Raw genomic sequence first — 7554 nt, 5'->3', positions numbered from 1 at the left:
TCTCAAAAAGCCAAAAATAAAATAGTAAATACATAAAGCACATTTATACATCACCGATAGTAGTGAAGTCACAACTGTTTACCTGTTATCTTAGACTTATTCAGTCTTGATAAATATAAGGCCCAAGAAATAGCTAAAATCCAACCTACACAAACAAGTGCACAGCAGCAAAGACATCTTCAAAAGGGCTGTAAGCAAAAATTGTAAAATGCACACACAGGTATGATCTTAAAGTTCAGGGTGGTTTTCTACAGATGAAAACCACCCAGGAGTTTATATATGATAGCTTTGCTGAGAAATTGTGTTGTCTAGAACTTAGCAGAGCCTAACAGCTGGCAGAAGTCCAGCAAGGGCTGAGGAGAAACCTTCAGCATTACAGGGATGTCAGGCTCCCCACGCAATAGAGTCAGTGCTGTGGGTCCTGGATAAGACAGCATCAGAGGCTGACTGCTCTGTACAAGAAAGATGGGAAAAAGAAAAGGATGCAGAAGATACTTAACTGAAGCGATCCATTATTTGCTAAACACATACAAAAATTGTAGTAGCAAGCCTTGGGAAAGGACAAGTTCCCAGAATTACTTAAATATGTTATCAAAAATATCCACTTTCCAGCAAAAAATTACGCAGCATACACAGGAAATGGAAATTATGACCAACACATTGGATAAAATATACACGATAGAAACTTCCTGTGCGATCGAACTAAGCAATTAAATCAAAGCTGAGAGGTTTAGAATGGAGTTTTAAAGAAAATATGATCCAACCGTTTCTTGCACAACAGAAAGACTCTTTAGCTACAAAGATGTAGATAGATTCAAAGTCCAAGGAGATAAGAGCACCAGTCACCAACTAGAGACATACATAGCTGAGCATTAGGCAAAACATAAAGAGGTGACTTTTAAATTACAAATCTGTCAGTCGTTCAGGAAAGCTATAATAGTTATAAACAAAGATGTATTTACATGTGTGCATATATATACTTACATATGTGCATATATAGAATACATATATGTAATTATACATATATTATATATAACCCTAATACTAGAGTAACAAAAAATACATGATGCAGGAATGTGGAGAAAAGAAAGGAGACATAGATAATACAATAATGAAAACTTCAATATTCCAGCTGCTCATGCGTGTGTGGCCCATGGGCTGCATATATTCTAGGAGAGCTATGAATTCAGCCCCACAAAATCATAAACTTATTGAAAATATTACATGTTATTTGGGGGGGGGCATGATTCTCTAGTGTAAGCTCTGTAGACCACACTTTACGTTACAGTGTGAAAAGGTTGGCCAGAAGAAGTAGGTCAATAAAAAAAAGGAAGACTAGAACATAGACCAGCTGGACGACCTAAGTCAAGTACAAGGGAATAAAACAAACAACTAATTAACATGAAATAATTAATAAAATAAAGGGATTACAAAAATGAAAAGTTGATGAAGTCAACACTTGGTTGCTGAAGTGCTCAACACAAAGAACTACTAACGCTGGCTCCAGATTAAACAACTAATAACATTCTATTTTAACAGTTTTCATTTACTTTTTTTGCTCCAAACACATTGACATTTATTTTCTTTTGTATTTGTTTAAAGCAAATGACAAAGCCCCAAATTACAAGCTTTTTTTTTAAAAAAACCTAAGCTTACCATTACATTTTAAAGCAATTGTCAGAACTGAAGAAGTTACCTTCATCTGCGCACAACTAGGAAACATCCTTAATTTACAGTGACCCAGGAGTGCATTGCCGCTGATACAGTAATAGTTTTCACCACTAAAAACTGAAAACAAAACTGAAGTATTTCTGCAGAAGGTTCACCTGGCAATACTAACTTCACAGCAGGTTGACAGTGCCCGCTCACAAGTCTGTGGCTTCTCACGTTTTCCTGTCTTCTTATTTAAAGTGTTTAAAAAAAATTCATTTTCCCCGGGGTCCGAGGATTGTTCAATGTTCCTGAAAATAAACTGCATTGAAAAAAAAAAAAGAAGATAAATAAATAAATAAATAAATAAATATAAGGAATATCTCTAAAAAAAAATTCTATGTACTTTTTTGCTTGTATGTAGCTGTATGAATGTATAAACTCTTGTGTGCACACATAGAGACCAAAAGATTGTTGGATACCCCTCCCCCACAAGGCTGTAGTTCCAGGCTTGTCTGGATGTGCTGGGCAGTTTTTTTTTTTTTTTTTTTGGTTTCTTTCTTTCTTTCTTTCTTTCTTTCTTTCTTTCTTTCTTTCTTTCTTTCTTTCTTTCTTTCTTTTTCTTTCCTTCCTTCCTTTCCTTCCTTCCCTCGCTTCCTCCCTTCCCTCTGTCCCTCCCTCCGTCCCTCCGTCCCTCCCTCCCTTCCTTCCTTCCTTCCTTCCTTCCTTCCTTCCTTTCTTCCTTCCTTCCTCTTTCTCTCTCTCTCTCTCTTTCTTTTTTTCTTTCCTTCTTTCTGTCAACATGACACAAGGTAGTCATCTGGGAAGAGGAGACCTCTGCTCCTATCAGACTGCCTGCAGTCAAGTCTGTGGAGGACATTTTCTGATTAATGATAGAAGGGGGATCTCCTAGCCCACTGTGGGAGGTGTCACTCCCTGGCCAGGTCATCCTAGGCCATATATAAAAGCATGCTGAACAAGTCATGATAGGCACATCAGCAAGCAGTATTTCTTCATGGCCTCTGCTTCAGTCCCCAACTCTAGGTTCTTACCTTGAGTTTCTGCCCTGATTTCCCTCAATGATAGACTGTGACTGGGACTTGTCAACTAAACCTTTTATTCTCCAACTTGTTTTTGGTCATGTTTTAGCACAGCAATATAAAAAAAACTAAGGCAATGGGACATCTGGCTCCAGACCAGATACATCATCTAAATAAAGCTGTGGTGACATTTCTCATTAATGATTGATGTGGGAGGGCCCAGTTCTTTGTGGTGGTATAAAATAAGGGAAAAGATTGAGTCAATAGTAAAAGACTACAAAATGATAATGATTGTGTGTGGTTAATTATTAATATTAAATATTGATTTATCTTTTAGTTAAACAGTGGTTATTCTTAAACCAGATATATACCCAAATTACCACACAGAGACTAAGATTTATTTAATTAACCTAGAGCACAATGCTGATCAATAATTACTCCATCCTAAACCTCCAAGCCCACATTCCTTCCATTCAGATTTCCCAAATTATACTTGCCTTTTAGTCAAGTCTTAGGTCTGGTTCATCTCTCCTGCTGTTTCCAGGTCTTCTCCTCCCTGATCTCTCCTCCCAGCTCGCTCTTCCCACTGGCTTCTTTCTCCTTCCCTTTAGACCAGGATATCCCACCCTATTCTCTCTATTGCTCAGCATTGGCTGGTTGTTTTTATTAGCAACACAGAGAACAAATGGTGGCATGTTTACACAAACTGGAGACAGGTGATGCCTAGAATAAGCATCACAATGCAATGTCTGGATTGAAACCAGATAGTGGAGTAGAGAATCAGCATTTGAATGAACAAGGGTAAATTGTATACAGTCCATAAGAACATTACACCAACAGATGTGAGATAATAGGTAAGCTAATTAGGTTGACTTAACCAGTCTACAATGTATATCCACATCAAAACATACTGTGATATACTAAAGTACATACAAGTTTATATCATCCATGTTGGGCTGCAAAAAACTACCTATAACTCCAGCTCAAGTGGATCTGATACTCTTGTCTGATCTCTGCAGACACAGGCATACATGTTCACTCCCCCAACATGCATATACATGTAATTAACAATAAATCTTAAAAAATTAAAATGTATTGAATTGCATTAGCAGAAAATATAACTGGTTTGTGTGTGGGGGTGTTCAAGACAGGGTTTCTCTGTGTAGCCCTGGCTGTCCTGGAACTTGACTGATAGCGAGGAGCGAGGCTAGCCTTGAACTAGAGATCTGCCTGCTTCTGTCTCCCAAGTGCTGAGATTAAAGGTGTGCTCCAACACTGCCAGATGAATTATGAATATATTATATATGAATATGAATATTCATATATATGAATATGAATATATTACATATGAATATGAATATTCATATATGAATATGAATATATTATATATAATTTTCTTATTTTTTATTTTATGTGCATTTATTTTGGTGTTTTGTCTGCATGGATGTCTGGGTGAGGGTGTCAGTTCTTGGAGTTGCAAGCTTGGATAGCTGTGAGCTGCCATGTAGGTGCTGGAAATTGAACCCAGGTTCTCTGGAAGAGTAGTCAGTGCTCTTCACTGCTGAGCCATTGCTCCCATCCCCAACTTTTTTTTTTTTTTGAAAAGAGTTATCTCCTAACTCTTTTCCATGCACAGGTAATGCCACAACTTTACATTTTGATCTACTTATTTACTCATTTATTTACTATTTATGTTTGCGGCGCTGACAATCAGACTCAAGGCTTTGGACATACTAAGCCAATGTTTTGCTTGTAAGCTACATGCCCAGCTCAGTTCAGTGTTCCCTAAGAAACCAAAACACTCCAAACCCAACATAATCCACTCTATTTTTAAGTGCTCTTCACCTCTTACAGCTGATAAATTTTATTCATTTCATCAATACATGTCTTCTTAAAAGATTTAAAAGAACTTTTTTTTTTTTCAATGCAGTTTATTCAGGAACATTGAACAATCCTCGGACCCCGGGGAAAGCCAGCCCACAGCTTAAATAGCCTCTGGGTAGCCAACCCAGGCGTGCCACGGGGGCAATGCAGATAGGTCCACATACATGGAAGCAAGCCAGATCCTCAGCCTTAGCCAAATGTGGAATTGTTCGTGACAGAGAGCACTCACCATCGGGAAGGTGGAAGGCGGAAACCAGCTCCATCTTTAAGGCATAGCATTCCGCAGCTCTCTACAGTTCCCCCTTTTTGTTTTAGACGCATCAGGCAAGAGTAGAGGTCTGATCTCTGATATTAGAAATAAATTGGGACTTTATACCAATGTTCATTTAGGTGTCATCCACCCAAAGAGCATCAGACCCGTCTGATACCTTTTTCTCAGAGGCGGGACCTGGGGCATCAACCCGCATGCAATCAGACATGCTCTTCTCTGGGTCCAAAGCGGCTGACCCTGAGTGCAGTGCTTAGCCTCGCATCCTGAGCGTATCATTTTAGCTTTTTATGGTATCCAACCATGCTTGGGGAGAATGTCCTGCTTCAATGGCTGTAAAGGCCTGAATGATCATGGCTGCATCACACTGTTGTGAGACTCTAATCTTGCATATATACCACAGGCAAACCAAGGAGACCAACACCAGAAGGCCTGCTAATGCTCCTGTGCCTGCCCATTCCTTCAGATGATTCATGGCTGTAGCAATCCATGTTGATAATCCTGTGGCTAGTCCTGCGTCCACTCTGGTAGAATTTACTGTGACAATGGCCACTCTCAGCTGCTCCATAGTAGTATTGAATTCTCCAGTCCAATTACCTAAAATATAGCTCGACAATTGTTTAGGCAGATTTGCAGCACAGGAAAAATTCTCATGTTTTATGCTAGTGACACAAAGTCCAGCATACTTTCATTGACAGCCAGGTTGAGCGATTTGCCATAGGGTATCAATTTGCTCCCGCACGAGGTCAATCCTCTGACTGAACACCATCAAGCTTCCTTTTAGTTGAGCATTAATTCCTTTATGTATAACTAAGGCATGAGCTACATTGGCTAAATGATTATTCAGGGTCTGAGCAGTCTGCCCAGTATGACTCATGGCTAATGCCCTGGTGGTAGCTCCAACAGCCGTCAATGAGATGGTAGTAATAATGGTGGCTGTAGTTCCAAGATCCCTTTTCTGTCTGAGGAGAGTCATAGCATGAGGGGCATCAATGGGCACAGGCACCCAGTGAGGCATGCGAGTAACCAGGGCATACCTAAATTTACTAGCATTCCAGCATTGGGCAAAAAAGCAAGTATCATTACCACAATTACTTGGCTCTATCTGGCTAATAATGAATAAAAATGGGGGATATAGACAAACAGGTGTGGGCTTATAGGAAATATTATGAGAAGCCTTAACCCCTCGTTGGAACATCCTGCGTCAGTTCTAGAACTAGCAGTGGTGGTGTCCGAGGTCTGAGTAGGTTCAGGAGACCATTGCCCCCAGGGGCGAGACGTGCTCCATGCCAATTGACTAACTCCATGTTTTTCTCCAATTTTGAAAGTCATTTAAGGTTCTTAAATTATTTTTTCCCTTTTTTCTTAAATTTTTCATCAATTACACTTTATTCATTCTGCATCCCTCCATAAGCCCCTCCCTCCCCTCCCAATCCCACCCTCCCTCTTCCCTCTGCTTGCATGCCACTCCCCAAGTCCACTAATAGGGGAGGTTCTCCTCTCCTTTCTGATCTTAGTCTGTCAGTTCACATCAAAAGTGGCTGTATTGTCCTCTACTGTGGCCTGGTAAGGCTGCTCCCCCCCCAGAGGGAGGTGATCAAAGAGCAGGCCAATCAGATTATGTCAGAGGCAGTCCCTCTTCACATTACTATGTAACCCAATTGGACTCTGAACTGCCCTGGGCTATATCTGTGCAGGGGTTCTAGGTTATCTCCATGAATAGTCCTTGGTTGGAGTATGAGTCTCTGGGAAGTTCCCTATGTTCAAATTTTCTTGTTCTGTTGCTCTCCTTGTGGAGACCCTGTCCTCTCCAGCTCTTACTATTTCCCAGTTCTTACCTAAAATTCCGTTCACCTGCCCAACAGTTGCCCATCAGGCTCAGCATCTGCTTTGATAGTCTGAAGGGCAGAGGCTTTCAGAGGCCCTCTGTGGTAGGTTCCTAGGTTGTTTCCTGTTTTCTTCTTCTTCTGATGTCCATCCTCTTTGCCTTTCTGGATGGGGATTGGACGTTTTAGTTAGGGTCCTCTCTCTTGCTTAGTTTCTTTAGATGCACAGGTTTTAGTGGGTTTGTCCTATGTTGTATGTCTATATGAGTGAGTATATACCATGTGTGTCTTTTTGCTTCTGGGACAACTCACTCAGGATGATCCTTTCCAGATCCCACCATTTACCTGCAAATTTCATGATTTCCTTATTTTTCATTGCTGAGTAATATTCCATTGTGTAGATGTACCACAATTTCTGCATCCATTCTTCAGTTGAGGGGCATCTGGGTTGTTTCCAGCTTCTGGCTATTACAAATAAAGCTGCTACAAACATGGTTGAGCAAATGTCCTTTTTGTGTACTTGAGCCTCTTTTGGATATATGCCCAGTAGTGGTATGGCTGGATCTTGAGGAAGCGCTATTCCTAGTTGTCTGAGAAAGCGCCAGATTGATTTCCAGAGTGGTTGTACAAGTTTACATTCCCACCAGCAGTGGAGAAGGGTTCCCCTTTCTCCACAACCTCTCCAGCATGTGTTGTCACTTGAGTTTTTGATCTTGGCCATTCTCATGGGTGTAAGGTGAAATCTCAGGGTTGTTTTGATTTGCATTTCCCTAATGGCTAGTGAGGTTGAGCATTTCTTTAAGTGCTTCTCTGCCATTCGGTATTCCTCTACAGAGAATTCTCTGTTTAGCTCTGTTCCCCATTTTTTAAGTGGATTACTTGGTTT

This window comes from Meriones unguiculatus, chromosome 3 (genome assembly GCF_030254825.1).
Source record: "Meriones unguiculatus strain TT.TT164.6M chromosome 3, Bangor_MerUng_6.1, whole genome shotgun sequence".
NCBI classification, from domain to species: domain Eukaryota; kingdom Metazoa; phylum Chordata; class Mammalia; order Rodentia; family Muridae; genus Meriones; species Meriones unguiculatus.
Note: the sequence above shows the minus strand (reverse complement) of the source record.